Here is a 25,340-nt window from a genome sequence, read left to right as displayed (position 1 = left end):
GAATAATAGATAGCCTTTCAACAAATGGTGCTAGGAAACTGGATGTTCATATACAGAAGAATTTCATATTTAACTTTCACAAAAGTCAACTCCAAATGCATCGAAGATCTTAATGTAAGAACTGAAAATCTATAACCGCTAGAGGAAAAAAGATTCCAATACTGATGTAGGCAAGGATGTTCTGAATAGGGAAATTCTGCTAGCTATATAGCTTATAGAGGTTTAATATCAAACAGCTATGTTCGTTGTCATCTACAAAGCAGAACTGAATCTCTGTCTCTCTCTCACACACAAGAGATTAAAAAAAATCATAATATTTGAACTAAGTTTAATATTTTGTTTTGGGTCTCTTTCTATCCATGTGGCCCATGAACCACAGGTTGGACATGCCTGACAATATACAAACTAAAAAGCCTAAATAACAAGAAATCAAACACCCTAATCAATACATGGGCTAATGAAATGAACAATTCTCAGAATCAAAATACAGGACAGTGGGGTGCCCCAGCAGGTAGAGGTGCTTGCATCCAGGTCTGACATTTTGACAACCCTACAAAGTGACAGGAAGTAAACTGAATTCCAACCATCTCCTCTGGCACTGCTGTTAGTCACAAACACATGCACACAAAATAAATCTGAAATACAAACAGCAATAAATATAAAAAAAAATATCCAACCTCAATAAACCATCAGGGAAAAGCAAATCAAAGCTAGGCTGAGATTCCAGCTTAACACTTGTTAAAAACAGCAGTCATTAAGAAAACAAGTAACAATAAATGCTATCTGAGAGTCCAAAGGGAGCCCCTTCAGCATTACTGGTTGGAGTGTCCAGTCATTATGAAAGCAACCATGGTCGAAGAGTGGGACGAGTGAGAACATGAGCAGAGGTCAAGACCATCATGGGGACACCCACTGAAACAGCTCGCCTGAGCTAATGGGTACTCCCCAACTCCAGATGAGCAGGGAAGAAACCAGCATAGGACCAAACTAGATCCTCTGAATGTGGGTGACAGCTATAGGGCTGGGGCAGACTGCAGGACCACTGGCAGTGGCATGAGACTTATCCCTACTGCTTGTACTGGCTTTTTGGAACCCATTCTCTTTGTAGGGAGGGCCTTGGTCCTTCCTCTAAGTAATGTGCCTTACCCTCTCTGAGGAGCGGAAGCGGGGAGGGAGGAAGGTGGAAGGAATGGGAGGAGGGGAGGGAGTGGGAACTGGGATTGGTATGTAAAATGAAAAAAAAAATTTATTTATTTTTAAAAAGAATACAATTAAAAAAGTGACCATAGAGGCTTCTCCCAAAACTAAAACAAGAACTTCTGTTGAGACCCAGTTATATCACTGATGGTTTTACCAACAGACTCCTATTCAGCATGTCAGAGACAAGAAGGCCAGTGGCCAGTGCTCACTACAGCACTATTCCAGAGCTATACTATAGCACAGACATAGGGAACCATGAAGAGGATAAAGAAAATCGGGACTATATGTGACTTGGAAGTACAAGTGTCTAAAGGGACAAAGTGAACTAATGAGATAGGCAAGGAGAATGGAGCACAGGGCATTGTGTGCTATGGATGCTGGAGTCAGGCTCTGAAAAGCTGACACATGGAACCTGACTGATCTGAGTACAATGATAAAGGTAAATGTATAACATGCCCAAGAATCAGTGTGGCTACGATGCCAAGACTATCTGTCACCTTGTAATGCTCTGCTCAGAAACATAGGTGACACACCCCCATAGCTAACCTCATTTACATTCAAGTATAGTTATGAATTCGACATTTATATTTAAATTATCTTGTGTGTGTGTGCTTGTGTGAGTATATTTTGCCTGTGTGTGGGTGCCTGAGGAGGACAAACAGGTATCTGATTCCCTTGTGTTGATATTCTCTGAGTTTGTGAGCCACCAAATGTAGGGTTAATAACTGAACTCGGTTTTGGTCCTCTTGAGGATAACTGCTGAGCTGCCTCTCCAGTATCCTTTGTTTTTTAATCTTCCTGAAAGTGTGCACGTGGATGCATGTGGAGGTCACAGGGCAACTTCAGGTATGAGCCCTTGCTTTCCACCACCTTTTGAATCATTTACTGCTCAGTATGACAGGCTTTCTGGCTCATGAGCTTCTGGGAAATTCTCCTGTCTCTGTCTTCATCTTGTTGTAGGAACACAGAGAACATATGTTACCATGCCTGGCTCTACATGGGTGCTGGGGATCCAAACTCGGGTCCTGATGATAGTTTGCCATGTGCTTTACCCACAGAACCATCTATCCAGTCCTACCTCTCTCTGCTTGAGGGAGTGAATTTGCTCCTTTCACTGTGTGGGTCCTGAGGATCAGACTCAGGTCATCGGGCTTGGAGAAAGCTGAGCCATCTCACTGGCTCTTTAGTCTTATTAAAAGAGTGAGTTACAGCAGCTAAAGATCCCTACCTTATGTAAATTCTGATATAAAAGTATTCATGTTAGGAAAACAAACAACTCCTCAGTAAACAAAGTTTTGTATGGTAATTGGATATTGATCTTTTGTGAGGAAACCTTCGTTTATCTACAATAAAAGGAGGCCAACTGCATCCATATAAAAAAATTTTTTTTTTTGATTTTTCGAGACAGGGTTTCTCTGTAGCTTTTGGTTCCTGTCCTGGAATTAGCTCTTGTAGACCAGGCTGGCCTCGAACTCACAGAGATCCGCCTGCCTCTGCCTCCCGAGTGCTGGGATTAAAGGCGTGCGCCACCACCGCCCGGCTATAAAATTTAAAATAATCTTTACTTCTTCAATTTAGCTCAATTTCTATGACTCGGAGAAAAGCAGCTATAATTTGAGAATGAGATGCAGACATTATTATTTCCCTCTGAATCCTGCAGCTTTTATTTCTTTCAGAGTATGTCACAAATGTTACTTGTTCTGGTGTATTACTTTGACATACATTATCTGACACATTTGATAGGTCAAAGAAATAACCTACCAGAAAATAAGAGACTTACCTAAAACCTGCACACAGATCTATTCTGTGCAGCAGATCTACTACCAGAATCCAAGAATCCTAGCTCTTTCCTCATGCTTGTCTCTTTGCTAACACGGTGCACTGGATGACTTTTGGCACTGAATTACAACTGTGACAATTAGTCATGATTTGTCATTTTCTTCTTCAACATTTCACTCAGTCCAAAGGGCAAGGGCTTTGCATATCTTAGACAGGAATGCTGAATGACTCATGTCGACCATATTCTTCTATTCCCTGACGAAGTCTATCCTTCCTGACAGTAGGAGTCATTTTCTCACACAGCAGTTTATTAGACACAGATAAAGCATGCCATATTAACAGGATTACCTTTGAAAGCCTTCGTACTTGTCCCTCACAGCTGACTTATGACCTCAGTCTCTTCTCTACAAAGCAGCTTTTTTGTGTATTGCTTCTATTGACAGTGTTAAGTGCCTAAAAAGTGCCTAATAATGTGATAAAATTCTTTAATCTTATATTTAGGCAAGAACAATAGACACAAAACCAACTTATGGGACTGGAGATGCAGCTTAGCTAGTAGAGTGCCTGCTTGTTCAGTGTGCATGAAGCTCTGGGTACAACTCCCAGAACTGTACACAACCAGACAAGGGGTGCATGCATCCTACCACAAGGAGGTTGGAGGCGAGAAGTTTAAAGTCATCCTTGGCTGCATAAGGAGTTGAAGTCAGCCAGAGATACATGAGACCCTGTCTCAAAATCAAACCAAGCTAAAACAAATTCCATGATAAACTGATAATGTGCCCTATATTCTGTTCTACCACTACTCAAAAACATATGAAAAAAAAAAAGCAAGTAAGTAGTGTCGCTCTTGACTGTTCACTTTTTGCTACTTTTCAGTGACAAACAAGTAGGCGAAACAAAAAGTGCGCCCAAAACACACTGTACTTTTTAACAGGCCCATTGTTTAACTGTGACGAGCCTCAAACACAAACAATTACTCAATTGTGTACTGAAGAAGACCAGGGGTAGTTAAATACACGGCAGAAATAAAGAAGTGGTGTCTGGAACCAGTCAGTCTAACCAGCAGAAATTAATTTATTATAATCTACTGGGATAGACTGTGGCACAGCAAGGGAAAAACGCATCACCAGAAAACATGGTAAGAAAGTGGAATTCTAATTCAAATTTCATACTTAAATTTTATATATTTTCAGTAACTTATTAATGTAGCAACACTAAGCAGAACTCTAACACTCTCGCCGTAAGCTGGTATCATCGTACCCCAAACGTTAAGAACCTCTGAGAGCGTAAGTACAGATGAAAACACACCCAAACTACCTACAGTGCTGCCACACACAGAGGCTTCCAAACAGAGGAAGCAGGCGTCCACCTGATGAGAACACCAGTCAAATGCCAGGTTAATATGGCAAAGCTCCATAGCAAAGAGGCAAGGCAGAGAAGAAAAAAGGGAAATCAAATTGCATCAAATTCATATAAATACAAGTTTGGGTAACTGATGAAAAGATTTTAACTCATGGGGCCTGGGGGATGGCTCAGTTGGCAAAGATACTTTCTGCTGAGCACAATGGCCTAGTTCTATCTCCAGAATCCACACCATGTATGACCTCCATACATGCATACACAAATGAGTGTAAAAAGGAAAGTTTTTATAGTGCACAAATGATATTAGTAAATAGATGAGAGACGATTTTATTAAGTCCAGAAACAAAGCAAAGTTACTCGAGAGACTAAGCCATTATTCTCAATGCTTGATTAAACCTACCAAAAACTTCTACTTTGATGGCATCAGAAGGGACAGGCAACAAAACCAGTATGCCTGAGTTTGAAAACTTTAATGGAAGTCCCTTTCACATAAAGCTAGGATCTAAAAAGCTGTATTCTACAGGCACAAATCAAAATAAATCTCTTTGGGCAGGAAATGAAAATACCTTAACTAGCAAGCCTCATCATAGTGAAAGGGAGCAAACAAAACCACCGAGAAATCCTAACAGCTCACCCCCCCAACCCACCCACACATGTACCTTTGCTTGCTGTGTAGTTAGGGCTGGCCTTGAACCTGTGATCCTTAGTGTACACTAAGGTTACAGGAATGAATCACCATTCCCAGCTCTAAATACATTTTAATGGTCTAAACTCATTCTGTGGGATACAGCTTCATTTGGTAGCATGCTCTGGGGAGTCAAAAAACAATACAAAACTTCTTCAGGAGAAATGAGCTTTAACAACTATCAACTAATACCTAAGAATATACACATTTGGCAACAGGTCTGATGTAGACCAGGCTGGCCTCCAAACTTGCTATTTATGGAGGATAATTTTAAGCTTTTTTGAAACAGAGTCTCACCATGCAGCTCCCGACGTCAAATGCAGGGATTAAAGGCATATGCCATCATGCCTGGTAACTTTCAACTTCTATCTTCCAACTGCTGGGATTACAGGTGTGCTTGGCCACAGCTACTTCTTAAGATTTATTTTCTGTGTATGAGTGTTTGTCTGCACACATACAAGTCTAGTGCTGGTGGAAGTCAGAGGAAGGCATCAAATCCCCTGAGTCTGAAGTTACAGACAGTTGATTGTGAGCTGCCATGTGGATGCTGAACTGAAATGTGTGTGGCTCAACAAAATTGACTGTGAGCAGTGACTGCTAACTCTCATCTTTACACAGTCAGACAGTAGCACCTACAATAGGAGTTTTCTGCACTGTGTATTAAACATACTGACTAGATTTTGACACTGCCACTATCATTACCTGATTTGATGTATCTTACATCCTCTCCTGAACTCTATCCTTTGTGAGGAGACACTAATTTTATAGGTTTGCAGAGGGAGGAACAGAGGGTCCCTACATAGTCCAGGGTAGACTTGAAGTTTGTCTTCCTCAGCCTACAGAATGTTGGATTATACGTGTACCACCACGTCTGACGTAATGTTTTTCAATTAACTACAAGTACCCAGCAAGGTATTAAATAAAATCTGAAAATGTTTTTCAAATAAATAATGCTAGCAAATTTAAACGGACAGCTGCCATTCAAGTTGTATCTTGAAAACAAAGTCAACCTTTACTTTTAGACTCTGTTCAATCACTAAGTAAGTTGAATAATACTCTGTATTGCCTACTCTTTCACAAAGAGTAGGGTTGGGGAGAAGGCAGATGTGGACGAAGTATTTTGAAGTTTCATCAGTGACGTTTCTTGTTGCTGTAGTAAAATATGTAACAAAAATGACTTACAAAAGAAAGCCTTATTATTTTGGCTCACAGTTTGAGTGCACGGTCCATCTTGGTAGGGAAGGCGTGGTGGTGGGAACATGAGGCTGCTGGCCACACTCTAGCCCACTCAGGAAGCAGGCAGGGGAAATGCTAGTTCTTAGCTCCTTTCTACTTTTTATTCAGTCTGTCCCACCCAGCCCATGGAAAGGTGGCTTGTCCCACAATCTAGACACTCCCTCAGACATGCCCAGAGGTCTGTTGTTATGGGGAAAGATAATAATGTTTATGAATTTACTCAAAATTGTAAAGATGCAGACTTTCTTCAAACTGATCTATAGATTCATTACAATCATCATCATCAATTCCAAGAAGCCTTTGTGAAACAATGGGACACCAATTCTAAAATTTATACGGAAGACGAAAAGCCCACGAAACAGTAAGGATGTTTTGGAAGAATAATTATACACACATACATAATACACAAATACCTAATAGGAAAATATTTTGTAATTTTATATTACACAATCAGTTTCTGATATTGTATTACCTGCTGCTTTTCAGAGCCTCTGGACATATCTTCTCAAACTACTACTACCCCAGCAAACAGCTTTTGGATGAGGTCAACTTTTTCATTCAGGACAACATGATAACACTTCACAACACGGATATGTTATGTGGTACCCAAACATATGCAATCTGGTGGCACGGGGGATTAACTGTGGGTGGACCACTCCATTCTCACCCTGTCTGGATGGGACAATGCAAGAAGCCTATGGTTAGATTTCCCTTTGGCGACGACTCCTTCCAGGCTCCACTTCCATTTCCTCACACTTCTGTTCTCTGGGAATGTACTTCCTAATACGGTAGTCACATAAACCCTTAGCCTCTCTTAGAGGGATCCAGGCAAAGAAAGAGCTCAACTTTACCTTATAGGTATAGCATCAAAAAATACTTCAAACTAAATATGAAAGCAAATGGGGCTGGAGAGATGGCTCAGCAATTAAGAACACTTGCAGGGACCTAGTTGACACCCAGCACCCACCTGGCAGCTCAGGACTACCTGTGAGTGCAGTTCCAGGGATTCAATACCTCTCTCTTCTTACCTTCTGAGTTATCAGGCATACACATGGTACTCACACATACATGCAGGAACTCACGCAGACATAGAAAATATATAAAAATGGGAGCCAGAAAACTCCCCCATTTCAGGAGGGTGGCGGTATATACCATCCTTTCTGAACAAGTGATTATTATAATAAATCTTAATAAAAATCTAAATAAATAATAAGCAAACAGCATGTGAATATGACCAACCTCAGATACTATAGTAATGTAAATAAGGCCACCAGCAGATATCACTTTATAATGTCAATATTGGCAAGAATTAAGATGACCAATCAAGTCAGTAGTGGTGGCATATGTCTGTAACTCTAGCATCTGGAAAGTGGAGACAGGGATCAGAACTCAAGGGCAATCTCAGCTACACCTGTCTGAAAGACAACATGAGGCACAACAGTGGTAGGAGTGTGCTATACCCTGTCCTGAAACTCACTACATAAACAGGCTGGCCTCACACTTACAGAGATCTGCCTGCTTCTGCCTCCCAACTGCTGGGATTAAAGGTGTGTGCCACCATGCCCGATTTATTTTAGTATTTAAGTGCACACAGCTTTTGAGTGCATCTACTTTAAAAAACGACAAAACCATTTATATAGATTTTGTTATGTTCTCAGAAAGAATTGTTTTCATGATTTTATCTGAAGGGTTCAAGAATAAGAATATAAAAATGTAGATTCCAGAAACAGGAACGTAGAAATAAATAAGTTGTAAGCCTAGGAGAATGAGAATAGACTGTCAGCAGCTTTCTCGATATCTTAAGGATTAACTATTAACAGTGAGTTACTCTGCTTTACAACCCATAGCTCTATTTACAAGACCAAAGCATCTCTCTGCAAACTAGAGCTAGTCTAGTATATGAGCTGAGTCAACTTTTAGTAATAGATATATGACCTCTGGGTTATGCATTATCCCTGTATGTGAAACTGGCAGCAGCAAAGGGGAGAGCACAGCTTCAGTAAACACTATCTGGAAGTACCAAGAAAGATTAAGTGCAAACACTAGTTTAACTAAAAAACTGTTAATGGAGATTGTAAAGTAAGGCAATCTGTATCTGAGTTTTACCTCGAGATTATAACAATTCCTTTGTTCAGACCTAATGCTTGGTGCCCCTACTATAAAAAGGTGGGTTTAGAAACTGGCCTTGGCCACAGCTTTACACAAACCATTTCTGGCTGTGGTCTCAGCTGATAAGCTTTTTGTGCTCCATAGAGATTTTTTTATTTTATTTTTTTCCTGGATTCTGGTTTCTGGAATAAAGTTTGCTTCTGGTCTATTAGACTTTGGTGGTCTGTCCCCATCTTTGCGTGACCCCACTGGACCCAACATTATTCTGTATTTTATGCCGTTGCTTTGTTTTTGCTTTCTGAGACAAGAGCTCATGATATAGCTCTGGCTGTCTTTGAACTCACAGAGATTCATCAGTCTCTGCTTCCTAAATCCTAGGATTAAAGATGTGCACCACCATGCCAGGCTGTCAAAGTTTTTTGGACAGAATGTACTTGAGCATATTTGGAGGGTGGTATGCCAGACATCTGTTTATCTAGACTATTCTTCTAGTAAAAATTCCACCTAGTGACAAAAATAATTAAAGTAAAAAAAAAGTAAAAAAGCTGGAGAGATGGCTCGGTGGGAAAGAGCACTAGCTGTCCTTCCAGAGAGCCTGGGTTCAGTTCCCAGCACCTACATGGCAGCTCACAACTATCTGTAACTCCAGTTCCAGGGGACCTGACACCCTCACACCAATGCACATAAAATAATGCTAAAAATTTTGTTTCTTTTTTTTTCATTTTTAAGGAATTAACATTTCAGCCAGGCGGTAGTGGCACACACCTTTAACCCCAGTACTTGAGAGGCAGAGGCAGGTGGATCTCTGTGAGTTCGAGGCCAGCCTGGTCTACAAGAGCTAGTTCCAAGCCGGGCGATGGTGGCGCACGCCTTTAATCCCAGCACTAGGGAGGCAGAGGCAGGTGGATCTCTGTGAGTTCGAGACCAGCCTGGTCTACAGAGCTAGTTCCAGGACAGGCTCCAAAGCCACAGAGAAACACTGTCTCAAAAAAAACAAAACAAAACAAAAAAAACACACACAAACAAAAAAAGGAAACTAATATTTTAGAAGATGATTTTAAAAAAATCATTAAGTTTCCATACCTTGCTCTAATTTTCAATTTCCAAACTTCCTGCGACTTCCAAAACAGATTTCTCAAATCACTCTAGCCTATGATTTAATCATTGCTTCCAATTATCCAAGTTTACTTTTCACTCTCAGATTCCCAGAGACTACCCCTCACAAGGCAGTTAGCAACTTTAGAAATATTGCATTGTATTGGCTCACTGCATAAAAGCCTTTCAAGGGGTTTGGGAAAATAGTACCATACTGCAACAAGGCAAGGCTATGAAGAGCCAGTGAGACATGGTGGGGAAAAGACTCCTGGTTCTACGCATTATTAGCCAGGTGGCTTTTGAAACTAAAGAAGCAGTTTGCCAGGTATTCAGAGGAGACAGCAAGTATAGAGAATTGTGGCAATCCATACTGATTCTTTCTTTCTTCATTTGTCTCCAACCAAGCACCATACTCATAGAAAAAAACATGACCAGCAATGAAGTGTCATGGCCAGGAAAATGCTCTCAAAGAGAACAGGCGAGCAACAAAGATTACTAAAAACTAAAGCATGGACTAAATACTAGAAATATAGGTTTCCATAAGTTTGGTCACAACCACTAAATGGCAATCAAAAATGGGAAAGGAAAAAATAACGACAACACACACACAAAGCAGAGGACAAAGGGGACAGTAAACACATGAGAAGCACAGTTTCACTCAATAGCAAAGAGGTGCAAATTAGGACAACATGCTTCTTTCCTATTAAAGTCATGCTCAGAGTCTAAACAAAGTACTTTTTACTAAAGGATGAGGGTAAAGACTGGGCTGACTAAGGATCATTATGTCTTCCCTTTCCTCTTTCTTTTGAGACTGGAACCCCCCCCCCCCATCTCTCACTTCAGTCTCTGGAGTGTTAGGCTTACAGGGTTGGTCTACTAAACCTGGAGTGTACTATGTCTTAAAAATCCAGAATAAGGCTGGAGAGATGGCTCAGTGGTTCAAGTACTGTGCAAGAATGAGGACCAGAGTCCAGACCTCTAGAACTCACATAAATGCCAGGTGGAACTGCTGGCCTGCTGGAAACCCCATTCCCAAGCAGGTGGACACACTGGAAGATCCTAGGAGCAAGCTAGTTTACCAGAGTAAGCTACTACTACTGGCCAGCTGTGAGTTCAGCTAAAGACTCTGACTTACTGGATAAGGCAGAGAGGGACCAAGGAAGACACCCCATGTCAGCCTGTGGTCTCCACACATATGCAAACATACACAAGCCATGGTACTCTCTCTCTCTCTGACACACACATATATACAGGCGCACAAACCAAATATGGCTGGGTACAAAATGTGCTTAGTGTATGCAGTCTTATAAAGTGTGTGTGCGGGGGGGGGGGGGACTCTAATAACAACAAGCATCAAATCTAGAAAGTCACATGTTTTCAGAGAGAAAAAAAAGCCTTAAAAAAGATTTTAATTTATATGTTGTCACTGTGTGGGAGGCCAGAAGAGGGTGCTGAGTCCCACATCTGGACAGACCAGGTCCTCTGGAAGAGCAGCAATAGCTCCTGAACGAGTTTTCCCTTCAGCTGACGGGGATTAAATAATCAAACAAATCTTCTAAAAACCTTACCTGTGAGCGATAATTTGGAATGAAAGATTTGAAGTCTTGGGGCTGGAGGGAGGTTCAGAGGTAAGAGCTCACACTGCTCTCAGAGTCTGGTTCCAGCACCCATGTCAAGTTGGTCACAATTGCCTGTAACTCCAGTTTCTGGGAATGTCTCTGGCCTTCACGGGCATTGTACAACCTCACATGCAGACAGACACACAGACACATAATTAAAATTAAAAAAAAAAATTCAAATAACTGCTTGAAGTCTTAAAAAACTTGATGTTACATATTATAGTTGGTCTTGGGCCTTTTATTATTTATTGGGTTGGTTGGTTGGTTTTCTGAGGCAGGGTTTCTTTGTGCAGCCCTGGCTGTCCTGAAAATCACTCTGTAGACCAGGCTGGCCTCAAACTTAGAGATCCCCCTTCTGTCTCCCAAGCACTGGGATTAAAGGTGTGCACCACCACCGCCCAGCTCACAGACATTTCTTCAAATGCACATCCGCTATAATTAAGTTACTACTCAATGATGAACCAAAAAAAAAATCCATCATAAAGCTAAGAAAACAAAAAGGAAAGATCATTGCAAACAGGGAGAATCTGCCTGGAAAGGCAGATGCTTCAACATGGAGCTAACGCTGTTTGGTAAATTCCATGAAACAGGTACATATGGGGATAAAAGACCAAGATGAAATATGAATAATTTAAAAAGAAAAGGGTACATTTTAATATCATTTAAAATGTACTAGAGGGCTGGAGAGATGGCTCAGCGGTTAAGAGCATTGCCTGCTCTTCCAAAGGTCCTGAGTTCAATTCCCAGCAACCACATGGTGTCTCACAACCATCTGTAATGAGGTCTGGTGCCCTCTTCTGGCCTGCAATACACACAGACAGAACATTGTATATATAAATAAATAAATAAATATTTTTTTAAAAAAATAAATAAAATGTACTAGAGTACATTTAAAAATATATATAAAAGAATTATGATATGATAGTATAATAAGAGAAATAAAGCTGATGTCAGAGGTAAACACAGCAAACATCTGAGTAGCTCACAGAGAGGACAGGATAGTGAGCCAGCCTAATAATGACGGACGTATGCAAGGAAGAAAACAGGACAACCTAAACACAAGTAATCAGAGGTATTTATGGAAATGAAACGTCAAGTCATGTTTCAGGTAACACCACTGAACTTTTATTTACAAGACATAAGCTGTCAAAATGGAAGGAAGGAAGGAGCAGGGGATCCTACCTTTGGACACAAGGAATACCAGGAGGGAGCCAAAGACGACCCAAGGCAAAAGGATAAGTAGAGATGACACCAGACATTACTAACACAAGTCCCGAGGTCAGCAATGCTGCAAGAGGCCTCCAAGTGCTCCTGCAATGCATGCTGACTTGCACATGGCCACCCTTAAAGGGAAAACCTGAATCTACTTTCACAGAATATAATTATCAGCAAAACATGAAAAATAAAAGTTAAAAGTGTGGCTGAATTCAGAATTTTTAGACTGACAAATTAAGATTTAGATATCAGCTGGGTACAGTGGCACATACCTTTAATCCTAGGGCTTGGGAGGCAGAGGCAGGCAGATCTGAGTTTGATTTACAGAATTCTTGGTTTACAGAATGAGTTCCAGAACAGCAAGGGCTACACAGAGAAACCCTGAATGAAAAAACAGAAACAAAAAACAAAACAAAAGATTTAAATTACCAGGGAGAAAAGGACCAGAACTTTTCCTATAAAGTATGGTTCTGCTTTTGATGTTTAAAAAGAGGGTGGGGAAATTAGACACCAATATTCATTCAATCCAGTGTATTTTATAGAACTCATTCATTTCAAACACCTGAGACCAAAGGAAACAAAATATACTTTACAAATTCAAAACATAAAACATTGGTAAATGAATTAGTGAAATTTGGTACTTTTCACAATGTGATGAACCCTGAAGACTTTATGGTACCCTAAAATAAGTCAACCACAGAAGAACAAGCATTGTATGATTCTACTTTTATAAAACATCCAAAAAGCGGCAAATTCAGAGGCAGAAAGCAGAGATGGGACATAGGTTATCAGAGGACGATCACTAGGCAGACTGGCTAGTGTTTCAGGAAGTGAGTGCTCTTGGAGAAGAGGCACGTTCTGGAGAGGATGACAGTGACAGCTGTCCAATATTGGGAGTGTACCTAGTGTTTAAAAATCACTCCCTGGGGCTGGAGAGATGGCTCAGAGGTTAAGAGCATTGCCTGCTCTTCCAAAGGTCCTGAGTTCAATTCCCAGCAACCACATGGTGGCTCACAACCATCTGTAATGGGGTCTGGTGCCCTCTTCTGGCCTGCAGGCATACACACAGACAGAATATTGTATACATAATAAATAAATAAATATTTTTTAAAAAAAGAATCACCCCTGTGCCTTTAATCCCAGCACTCGGGAGGCAGAGGCAGGCGGATCTCTGTGAGTTCGAGGCCAGCCTGGTCTACAAGAGCTAGTTCCAGGACAGGAACCAAAAAGCTACGGAGAAACCCTGTCTCGAAAAACCAAAAAAAAAAAAAAAAAAAAAAAAAGAAAAGAATCACCCCTGTGAAACTGGTGCCAGCTCCCAGCAGGTCACCAACCTTCCCCTCCCCACAGCAGCAGCCTCCACAGCTCCAACAGCCTCCTGTGTGGTCACCACAGGAGGCATCTTAAAAGGATGGGAGCAGATAAGAATTCCTGAGTAGAGACTGACTTGTCCAGCCCAGGGGAACCAACCCCTCTGGAAACTAAAAATCTTGCTCCCCCCCCATCTTTGGAACCAGACACCCTCGTCTCAACTCCCTGCCTGCAAAATGCTGCGAGTTCAACCTGTAGTTATAAATGTGGCCCAACACGAAATCATAAATGTAATTAAAATACAAAGAAAGCCAGGAGTGGTGCCTTAAGCTTTTAATTTCCAGCACTGGGAGCCAGAGGCCTGAGGATCTCTGTGTGTTCAAGGACAGCCTGGTCTACAGAGTGAGTTCTAGGACAGCCAGGGCTACACAGAGATATCCTGTCTTGAAAAAATAAATAAATAAAACAATAAAAAATAACAAGCAAATGATACAGGAAAAGTGCTGGGGTCGGTGGGGATGGGGGAGGCAACTCAACCTGGCAGTTTTGAAAAGGGAACTTTATAGATGACTGTCATACAATATTATTTTAAGATGTGTTACACTTGCTTATGCTGTGGAACATTTGTTTAATGATGAAAAGATGTGTTGCATTCTTGTAGGTTGCATTTGTTTAACTCTGTGAAGCTGTGTTACACTGCCTGTCTAAAACACCTCATTAGTCTAATAAAGAGCTGAATGACCAGTAGCAAAGCAGGAGAAAGAATAGGTGGGGCTGACAGACAGAGAATAAACAGAAGGAGAAACAGAGAGAAAAAAAAATCAAGGAAGGAGAAAAGGAAGAGAGGAGAACTCTGGGGCCAGTACCCAGCTATACAGCCAGACACAGCATAAGAAAGAAAGAAAAGATAAACAGAAATAGAGAAAGATAAAAGCCCAGAGGCAAAAGGTAGATGGGATAATTTAAAGTTAAGAAAAGCCGGGGGGGGGGGGGAATCTAAGGCCAGGCATTTATAAGAAAGAGTAAGTTTCACTGTGTGATTTGTTTGGGAGCTGCGTGGCAGTCCCCCAAAAGAGCAAAGAGTAAAAACAGATGACAACATGGTTCATGCACTAGGAGAGGTGTTCATTTCCTTGTCAAGCTGAGAGCTGGGGAACCAGAGAAAAACCCCTTCCCTACACCAATTCAGACAGGAAAGGTAGGACAGAGGTCTGTAGTTAGCACTGGTGACAATGTAAATTATTAGATATTTTGGTCGCATTTATTTTGCAACTTTTTTCCTTTTAGACAGGTGTATTATGTAGCCCTGGTGATATGGAGCTCATAGTCCAGATGGTTTCAAACTCCTCCTGCCTCAGCCTCCTGAGTGCTAAAATTAAAGGCGTGCACTACCACATATGCCTTTTTTGTTATTTTTGAGACAGGGTTTCTCTGTGTAGTCCTGGCACTTGCTCTGTAGACCAAGCTGGCCTCGAACTCACAGTGATCTACCTGCCTCTGCCTCCCAAGTGCTGGATTAAAGGCATGTGCCACCAATGCCTGGCACATGCCTTATAAGAAACCTTTTTGTACCATAAAAAACGTTAAGATAGTTAAGATAGCTTCACAGTACATAGGTTCAATAAAAGTTTAAAAATAAAAACCTTCTGACAATAATTAAGCAGGCAATCTTTAAGTAAAGCAAACATTAGAAACCAATCATTAATCATCTACTACAATAAAGCATAAAATTTTTTACAGGCTTGTTTATTTATTATATATACAGTGTTCTGCCTGCATTGCCTGCATACCAGAAGAGGGCACCAGATCCTATAATAGATGACTGTAAACCACCACGTGGGTGCTGGGAATTGAACTCAGGACCTCTGGAAGAGCAGCCAGTGCTCTTAACCTCTGAGTCATCTTTCCAGCCGAAATTTTTAAAAAACCCATTTTTGAATAAAACAAAGATAAACTGTACACAGGTCTTTCGTATGAATATGTAACCAAGGCTAGGTTTCAACTTTCCATCTTCTTGCCTCAGTCTCCCACGTGCTGGGATTATAGGCGTGCGTACTACCACGCCAGACTACAAGCAATTTAAAGGAGATAACAAAACCAAAATGGAAAGGAAGACAAAGATTAATTAATCTATTGAGCCAAAAAGACACAGATAAGATTTTAAGACAAAAATCTAAGGTGATAGCCGGGCGGTGGTGGCGCACGCCTTTAATCCCAGCACTCGGGAGGCAGAGGCAGGCGGATCTCTGTGAGTTCGAGACCAGCCTGGTCTACAAGATCTAGTTCCAGGACAGGCTCCAAAACCACAGAGAAACCCTGTCTCAAAAAAACAAAAAAACAAAACAAAACAAAAAATCTAAGGTGATGTGGGAGTGTCATATATCAATCTGTTGATTTCATTGGTTAAGCAATAAAGAAACTGCTAGGCCCATTTGATAGGCCCACCCTTAGGTGGGTGGAGTAAGCGGAGCGGAGGGCTGGGAGAAAGAAACTGAGTCAAGGAGTCGCCATGATTCTTCCACTCCAGGCAGACGCAGGTTAAGATCATTCCTGGTAAACCAGCTTGTGGGCTACAGCAGATTATTAGAAATGGGCTAGTCCAGGTGCGAGAGCTAGCCTAGAAGAGGCTAGATAGAAATGGGCCAAGCGGTGTTTAAAAGAATTACAGTTTCCGTGTAATTATTTCGGGTAAAGCTAGCCGGGCGGGCGGCCGGGTGCTGGGGACGCAGCCCCACCGCTCCTAAGGCAACACTAAGGTAGCCTGGCAGAATTGCACACACTTGTAACGCCAGTTATTCCAGCACTTAGGCGGATGGCTGTAAGGGGTTAGGCAGGAAGATCAATCAGGAGTTCAAGATCATCCTCGGTTACAGTGAGTTCTAGATTAGCTTGGGCTGCTTGAGACTCCTCAAACAGCAAACAGAAGGACTGGCGAGATGGGTAAGGCACCTGATGGCGAGCCTAACCATCTGAGTTTCATCCATTGAACCCGCAAGGGGAGAACTCTGCAAGGTGTCCTCTGATACATCTGTGCCCCACCACAGAAATAAATACCAAAAATAAACATTTCATACAAAAATATTAAATAGGATAGTTATTTTACTGATAACACACAATCAGTAAAAAGGATCAAGTAGTGAAGAACAGTCACCAAACACTCTCGCATCCAAACACATCATAAAGCCATCAGCTAGAAGACAAAAAAGATGTTCACGATATAAAAGACTATTATATGAAATAGAAAGAACTCATAACCCAGCAATAGGAAAATGACAACTCTAGTAAGAATGGACAAAACAGCCAGGTGGTGGCAGAGCACACCTTTAATCCTAGCACTTGGGACGCAGAGACGATGAAGAGGCAGGTGAATCTCTGAGAGTTCAAGGCCAGTTCTGTCTACAGAACTGGTTCTGGGACCCCCAGAGCTACACAGAGAAATTTTGACCAAAAAAAAAAAAAAGAAAGAAAAGAAAAAAAAAAAACCTAATGAGACACTTCTTCAAAGATGACATATAAATGACTTATAAAAAGATGTTTAAGCCGGGCGATGGTGGCGCACGCCTTTAATCCCAGCACTCGGGAGGCAGAGGCAGGCGGATCTCTGTGAGTTCGAGACCAGCCTGGTCTACAGAGCTAGTTCCAGGACAGGCTCCAAAGCCACAGAGAAACCCTGTCTCGAAAAACCAAAAAAAAAAAAAAAAAAAAAAAAAAAGATGTTTAATATTACACATCATTATGAGATTTTAAAAGACAATAACTAAGCATATACTGCTACTACACGTTTTAGAAAAGCTAAATCGACCACATGCTAGCAGGGAGTGGAATGCAAGAAAACGCAGCTTTGAAAAACAGTACAAAGTTTCTCATGCAACTAAATATATCACTACCCAATCCAGTTCTTTAACCCCATCAGCAGAAAAGTTATATCCTCAGAAAACTGACCTGTAAGAACCTGAGCTATTCCTCCAAAGATACTAAGTGACAACTAGCACACAAATGTAATCAAAACTACAATCAGATATTTCATACACAGTAAGATGGCTACTGTTTAAAAAAAAAAACAGAAAACTAAGACTGGCAAGGATGTGGAGAAACTGAAGACTCTGTGTACTGCTGGTAAAACAGTCAAACAATACAGCCACCATGGAAAAGTTTAGTGACTCCTCAAAAAATTTAAAGTAGAACTTGAGAGGTGGCTCAACAGTTAAGTTCTTCCAGAGGACCCAGGTTCAATTCCCAGCACCCACATGGCATCTAACAACTGTCTGTGGCTCCAGTTCCAGGGGATCTTACACCCTCACAAGAGACATATATGCATGCAAAACACCACCGCACATAAAATAAAAATGAATTTTAAAAAAGTAAAAGTAGTTGCCATACAAGCCAGCAGTTTGTTCTGGAGAAAATGACATTCTTGAAGAAATATCTGTCTATATTGATATCTATATAGCATCATTCAATGTTCTTTGACTCTTTTGGTTAAGCAAATTATGGTAATACACAGAACGAAGTATTCAACCATAAAAGGAAGGGTACACTAACACATGCCACAACATGGATGATCACTGAGCATATTAGGCTAGGTGAAATAAGACAAAGGTACAATTAACTTATACATGCAGTCAGAATCATGGAGACTGGATGTAAAGCAAGGAATTACTCATTAGTAGGCACAGACTTTTAGTTTTACAAGATGAAAAGAGCTACAGAGTGGGGTGGTAGTGCTGCCGTGCAGCACAGTGAAGAAATGCAATGCCATGGCACCGTAAATTTAGAAACCGTTAAGATGGCAAGCATTCTTAGGTATATTTCATACCACAATGAAAAAACTGAAAACAAGACCCTGAGCTGAGACGATACCTCAATATGTAAAAGCACGCACTTGCCATGGAAACCTGATGACCTGAGTTTGACCTCAGAATCACAAGAGCTATACGCTGTGTGTGGGCATGCTACAGTGAGCCAGGAAGCAGAGACAAGAGGATCACCTGGAACATATGGCAGACAGAACCAAGACATGACTCAGTAGTCCGAGGGCCCGAGCTCACCCAAAGGTTTGAGCTCAAGAGGAATGAATAGAAAGAACAGACAATTCTTTTGGTTTGCTTTATAATTTTCGAGACAGGGCCACTCTATGTACCCCTGACTACACAGGAACTCACTGTGTAGACCAGGCCTGCTTCTGCCTCCCAAGTGCCAGGATTAAAGAACTGTACCACCATGCCAGGCCAGCACAAATAATTTTGATTGTATAGGAAACGATTGTGTGTGTTTCTTCAACACGTTATTATACATTTGTCATTGAAATAAAAAAAAAAGCATTCAAACATGAGGTGGGGCACTTTCATTCAAACCACATATAAATACATATATACATGTACACATATAAATAATTACGACTAAAAGTTCAAAATAAAATAGATTTTATTTAGTAAAAAGTGAAATAGGCAAGATTTTACAACACAGGCAAAATAAATACCCATTAGATAAAGAAATATAGATGAGAAAACATACATTGAAGAAAGTTTAAAAAAAAAGGTTTATTATGTATACAGTGTTCTGCCTACATTCCCTGGCTGGTCAGAATAGGGCACCAGATCTCATTACAGATGGTTGTGAGCCACCATGTGATTGCTGGGAATTGTGTGAAAATACACAACAGGGATAGTCATTAAGACTCTCCCCACTCCACCAGAAAACCATAATGAGCAGATAGAGTACCATATAACGGGGTAACTCATAACTGTTAAAGAGACAGGTACCACTGTATGTATTGATATGGAAATCAACACACAAGGGCTCCACCCCCACTTTAAAAATAAAGGTAAATTGGCCGTGGTAGCTCAACCTATAACCCAAGCACTCGGGTCAATCAGACTATACTTGGAGACTCTGTCCAAGAAGCACTAAACAAAAGAATTTAAATCAACTAAAAAATACACACCCTGAACAAATGCTTACTTCTAACTTCTTATTAAACAAAACTGTTAGCCATGGGGGACTGGAGAGATGGCTCAGCGGTAAAAACCACTGAGTGCCCTTCCAGAAGACTAGTGTTCAATTATCACCCATATGGCAGCTCACAACTGTCTGTAATTCCAGTTCCAGGGATCAGACGCTCTATACTAGCCTTCATGGGCATCCACATGTTGCATATACACATGAAGGCAAAAACACACATACATAAAGAACAATTCCTTAAAAAAGTAAAAAGGAGGGGCTGGAGAGATGACTCAGGTAAGAGTACCGACTGCTCTTCCAGAAGACCCAGGTTCAATTCCCAGCACTTACATGGCAGCTCAGACTTCTGACACACTCACAGACATGCAAGCAGACAAAACATTGAACATAAAGGATACAAGAACTCAGAAGCACAATTTACAAACAACAACCTTCCTCTCATTAAATAAGAATCAGCTAATTCTGTAACTAGAAGCACTCAAAACAGGAAAAGACCTGATTTAATCTCAAGACTTGAACCAAAGTCCAATTTAACCCAAAAACAAAACTCAGAAAGCCAAAGGAAATGTATACTGAATATTACTACTGTAATAATCATTAATGACAAAAATAGTAAGGATTCAACCATACCTACTTGTTTTATATTTGACTTCTTATAAAAGCTCTTGACTTCTGTGAAAGTATAATTCAAAGTTTATCTTTAGCTAACCAGAACAAGTTCTAAGTTCCTTCACTTAAAACATGTAATTGAACTGAAATATAAACTACCCTCATCGTGTCTACTTGGAAACCTGCCTATCATAAAGATCAAAGAAACACAAGAACTCCCACTCCTTTATCAGACATACATCAACTAAAAACTGTACTTCATGAATTTAGATTTGCAGTGTTGGTATCATGTAACACAAAATTCAGAAGAATCAATCTTTCTCTCTGAGGGTAAACTTGGAATCATGGCCCCAAGAGAAGTGAAATACCCAAGAATTTATTTTTTTTTTAAGTGTCTCCTTGCTCACCACAATGGTACGCATACCTGTGATCTCAGTTACTAGGAGCCAGGAGTTTGAAACAAGTCAGGGTATCATGAAAAGAGCCAGTCTCAAAAGAAAATTAAACAGACACCTGCTTTTGGAAAGAAATGAGTCATTCTTCTGGTGCAGGTTTACAATCCCAGATACTAGGAAGGCTGAGACAGGAAGAACACCAGTTCAAGACTTGCCTGGTCGAGAACGAGTTCAAGACCAGCCTGGAAAACTAAGTGAGATTGTTTCAAAAGTTAAAGAGGGCTGGGTTAGAGCTCAGCGATAGAGTGGTTACCTAGCATCAGAGGGAGGGCTTTGGTTCAATGCAGTATAAGGGGTTTTAAAAAAAAGAAAGAAAAGAAATAGCAGAAGGTGACCTCAAGGTACTTTTTCATTCCCTGGCATTTCTACATCTAAACCTCTCACGGCAAGACATGTCATTAGCGTAAGAACAACTGACAGTACCAAGGAATGACAGGACTGAAGTACTGGGCCGTGTCCCCACAGCCCAGCAGAGGGAAAAGTAATGATAGACGGTTTAGGGAAAACAAAACACTCTGAATCAGGTCAACCTCTTTACCAAAATCCAAAAGTTACTTTAAAATGAGCATCTACCTAAGCAACAACATGAGATTCAGTACCTACCTACCTACCTACCTACCAAAGCAAAGTTCAGTTTCCATGACGTAAATGTACAATAGTGTTCCTGGCTAATTAATCTCTAGAAAGATTTAAAAGCAGGGGCTGCCAAGTATGTTAGCTCACATGTGTAATCCTAGCACATAAGGCTGAGACTCCTAGGAAGTGCCAGGCCAGCCTGAGCAGGAATGAGGCCGCCTAGAAAAAGGGCAGAGGATGGGTGTAAAAGCAATGAAAAGGCCTTCCCCTTAAACTCACTCTCTCTCTCTCTCTCTCTCTCTCTCTCTCTCTCTCTCTCTCTCTCTCTCTCTCTCTCTCACACACACACACACACACACACACACACACACACACACACACACACTGAAGAGCTGGGCAAGAATGTTCTACAAATGCCACAGGGCTTCTGACAAAGTTGACATGCCCTAACCTGCTTTAAAAATTACAATTCACTGCCTTCATCCCAACCTAATTTTATTCATGCTATTCTTTTGGATAACTCTACCAAAAAAAATCTCCGGAGCAAATTCTTGTGTATTTATTTCAATATCCTGCCTACTTATAAGAGCGGAAGAGTCAAGCACAGCGGGGGGGAAAACGTGACGCGCACAACCTTCATCCAAAACACAGTTCGTCCTGGGTAGTCTAGGTTTGGGCCTAACCGGTCTGGTTGTCATTTTTTTAAAAGATTAGAAATTAAAAGATAGAAAACTTATAGGTCACTTGTAAAGAAGAACCTGGCCGCAAACAGGAGTTGGTTATTTATCAAAGAGGAAACAAATCTCTCCCCTCTACCTAGCCCTATTAAAATTAAGATAAAGGATGGGGAGAATCTCCCATCAAGCCACAATGGCAACTGTTTTATACACTTCTGTCTTGGATGACTGATCTCTAAAACGAAAGGTTGAGCCCACTAAGTTATTTGCGGCAACGTATTTGTGAGTGAGGGCGCGCGTGTTTCAGACAGCCAAACATGGTGAAAAGCCAACCTCAACCCAAGTTAACCTTAAGAAGCAAACATTCACCTCCTGGCTGAAGATCAAGCAAAAACTACGAGAAGATCCTTAAGTTCTGTTCTTAAGCGGAGGCTCCCGGAGCCCTGCAAAAACTTTCTCCTGATGTGGAGAATGAGGAAGAGCTCACAGACGGAACCTAAGGGGCTCGCGACAGGAATCCGGAGCCACAAGGCTGCCGCGAACGCAGCTGGTAAAGGAGGGAACATCCTGGAACAAACCCGGGCCGTCCGGTGCAGCGCCGCGGTAGAGCAGGGCGAGGACGGCCGGGTACAGCCAGGTACGCGCAGCCCCGCGAGCTTCCTCTCGGCCGAGGCTGAGAGTCCGGGAGCAGACAATGAGCCACCGCCCGGAACCGAGGGCCCGCTCGCAGGTGCCTGTGTCCCGGGCCGCTGGGCCCAGGCCGCGGAGGCGGGAGGAGGGCGGCGGCCCGGCCCGGGCGAGAGCGTCCGCACTTACCAGAGAGGGAAGGTCTCCACCCGACCCGGGGCGGGCTGCCGGGACGACGCGGGCGAACGCTGCACTGGGCGGCAGAGAGGGAGGAGGGCAGGGCAGAGGGGAGCGGCTCGGGGCGCGGCCGTCGCTACCGAGGCCGTGAGGCGCGGAGCCCCTTGGGCCAGGGAGGGGAGGGCAGGAGCCTTCGGCAATGGCGACGGCCCGGGCCGGGGGGGAAGCGGAACAACTGCAGCCGCTGCGCGTGGCCACAACCCTGGGGGAGGGCGTCGGCGGGGCGAGGGGCGGGGCCAGAGCACAGACCCGCCCTCGCCGGTGGCGTCACTCCCGAGGGGCGGGCTCGCACAGGGCTGCTGGGAACCGTAGTCCAGTCGTCTGCTGACGGGAGGGTGAGCGGGGATGTCGTTCTGGGATTAGAGAAAAATTGTCCCTCATTTAATTCAGCATTCTGCATTGTCTGAAGATGCTGACGGAGAACATCTGATCTCTATATGTTTGCGTATACAAGATTTTTGTTTCTGAGCATTTATCCATTTACCACTTTGCTTTTTTATAAACCTACAAATTAGACCAGATAATGCTGCTAAATTAGGTCCCCCCTCTTTGCAAACAAATACCTTTGTATTTTATCAACGGAGGAATTAATTTATGTAACTTTTTGTTTTGTTTTTCGAGACCGAAACTCTCTGTAGCTGTGGAACCTCTCCTGGAATGATCCGCTTGAGTCTGCCTCCTGAGTGCTGGGATTAAGAGCGTGTGCCACCACTGCCAGATCTAATTTATGTATTCTTATTCTACAATTATGTCAGTGTATAATGCATATAAAGGACACCTTTAGGTACCATGGATTCAGGGATGGACATGTTTTACATAGTCTTTGTAAAACATAAATAATGAAAACAAAATAAAGCATTTATATCTGTTACAAGGAAAAAATTGAGGGAGATTACTTTGGACAGAGAAGGTGATATTTAAAGTGAAAACAGAAAGAGAAAGCCAGAAACACCCAGAGGAAAGGATTACAGGCAGGAAGGAAAAGGAATGCCGTGTTGGTTAAGAACACCCACATGGCCCAGAGGTAGAGTGCAAGCTCCAGCGCAAGGCCCTAGGCTCAGTCCTCAGCTCCATGTAGGGGTGGAGAGATGACTCAGCCACTGAAGGTTAGGCTCACTAGAACGTAAGGAGACCTGTATAGTTGCAGTCTGGTGCAAGACGGGTTTATGAGGAAATCCTAGAGCACAACAGATATGACGGAGCAAAGAGGCAATCCCAGCACAAGGGTGGCTGAGGAAAGAGGAGGAGCTTGAGTACAAGACCCCGTCTCAAAAAACAAACAACGGCCGGGCGGTGGTGGTGGCCTTTAATCCCAGCACTCGGGAGGCAGAGGCGGGCGGATCTCTGTGAGTTCGAGGCCAGCCTGGTCTACAAGAGCTAGTTCCAGGACAGGCTACAGAGAAACCCTGTCTCGAAAAACCAAAAAAAAAAAAAAAAAAAAAAAAAAAAACCCAAACAAAATAGCCAAACAAACTTGGCAGCAGACAGGACTGATGCGGTAAGAAATGTGTCCTTTACTTCCAGGAGCCATTAAACAATTTTAAGCAGAGAAGTAATGTTACCTACTGGTTTACCCTTTAAGCTCATGAGACTGTCAGGTTCGATGGTGCATGCCTATCAGCATTTGGGAGGCTGAGGCAGGAATGTTCAACACTACTCTGGATCACGCATAAAGACTTAGCTAAACAGAAAAAGGAAAGAAAAAAGAAAGGGAACAGCTAGATAGCTCAGCAGGTAAAGGTACTTGCCTCTAGACTCCACCTGAGTGTGATCCCCAGGACACACAGGGTAGGAACTCTGACTTCCACACCTGCACTCCTGCCCCCTCCCAAAAAATAAAATAATCAAGTGAGATCCTTGTCACTAGCGAAGAATGCCTCTCTCTGGTGGTAGCTCTCCAAGGCACAGGCTCAGCCCCAAACAAGGAGAAAAGCAGAGTGAACGAAGCCATGTCTGCTGGGGTTAAAAGATACCAACTTTCCTTGGAAATCTCTAGGGTTTTGATAGCTGCTTAGGAGAGAGCGGTGGAGCTGCAGAATACCAAAGATACAGCAACCGGGGGAAAACTGAAGAAAGACAGTTCTCCACAGATGAGCTCCACCACTGAACCCACACCAGATTTCTTAGCTGCACATAGTGCGTCACACCTGTGAATCTGAGTCAGCCTGGGCTGTAACAGGTGAGCCTGACCAAAGCAACCATGGGTGCCAGTCTGTAATGGAGGAAATGCCCGAAAGTACTGAGAGAAATAACTTAGAAATGTACATGTAGCTGAATCATCAAACTAAAACAGAAACATTAGCAACAGAGATTGAGAAAAGATGTAATTCATGCCAGGCATAGTGGTGCCAGCTGGAAATCCCAGCACTTGGGAGGCAGGAGAAAGATAAGGAGTTCAAGGGTTACATAGTGAGTGGGAGACCAGATAAGCTGTATGACACCCGAGGGGGGGGGGGCTAAGGTAAAGGAACAATAAATGAGTAACTATACGCTCACTGCTTAGGCCGATTCTGACGGCATACTCAGTGCACACCACTTTACTCTCTTGTAGTCTACCCAAGCCTGCATTCAGCCGCCTGCTGGCAAC

The 25,340-nt window shown here is 42.3% G+C and overlaps 1 protein-coding gene across 2 annotated transcripts in view; it reads right to left on the bottom strand.

Annotated features, from left to right (window-relative positions):
• Pak2 (p21 (RAC1) activated kinase 2) overlaps window positions 1-22,839 on the bottom strand; it is a 64,154-nt gene extending 41,315 nt beyond the window's left edge. The window contains exon 1 of one of the 2 annotated variants that reach the window (XM_075967079.1): window positions 22,706-22,839. The gene's annotated coding sequence lies outside the window, so the exon portion shown is untranslated. Of the gene's footprint in view, window positions 1-11,034; window positions 11,121-22,705 lie in introns of those variants that run through there. The other variant, XM_075967089.1, reaches the window with a different exon arrangement.
• Window positions 22,840-25,340: the final 2,501 nt, after the last annotated feature.

The sequence above is a fragment of the Microtus pennsylvanicus genome, chromosome 1, assembly GCF_037038515.1.
Source record: "Microtus pennsylvanicus isolate mMicPen1 chromosome 1, mMicPen1.hap1, whole genome shotgun sequence".
Taxonomy (NCBI): Eukaryota; Metazoa; Chordata; class Mammalia; order Rodentia; family Cricetidae; genus Microtus; species Microtus pennsylvanicus.
Note: the sequence above shows the minus strand (reverse complement) of the source record. Positions and strands in the feature narration are given on the sequence as shown.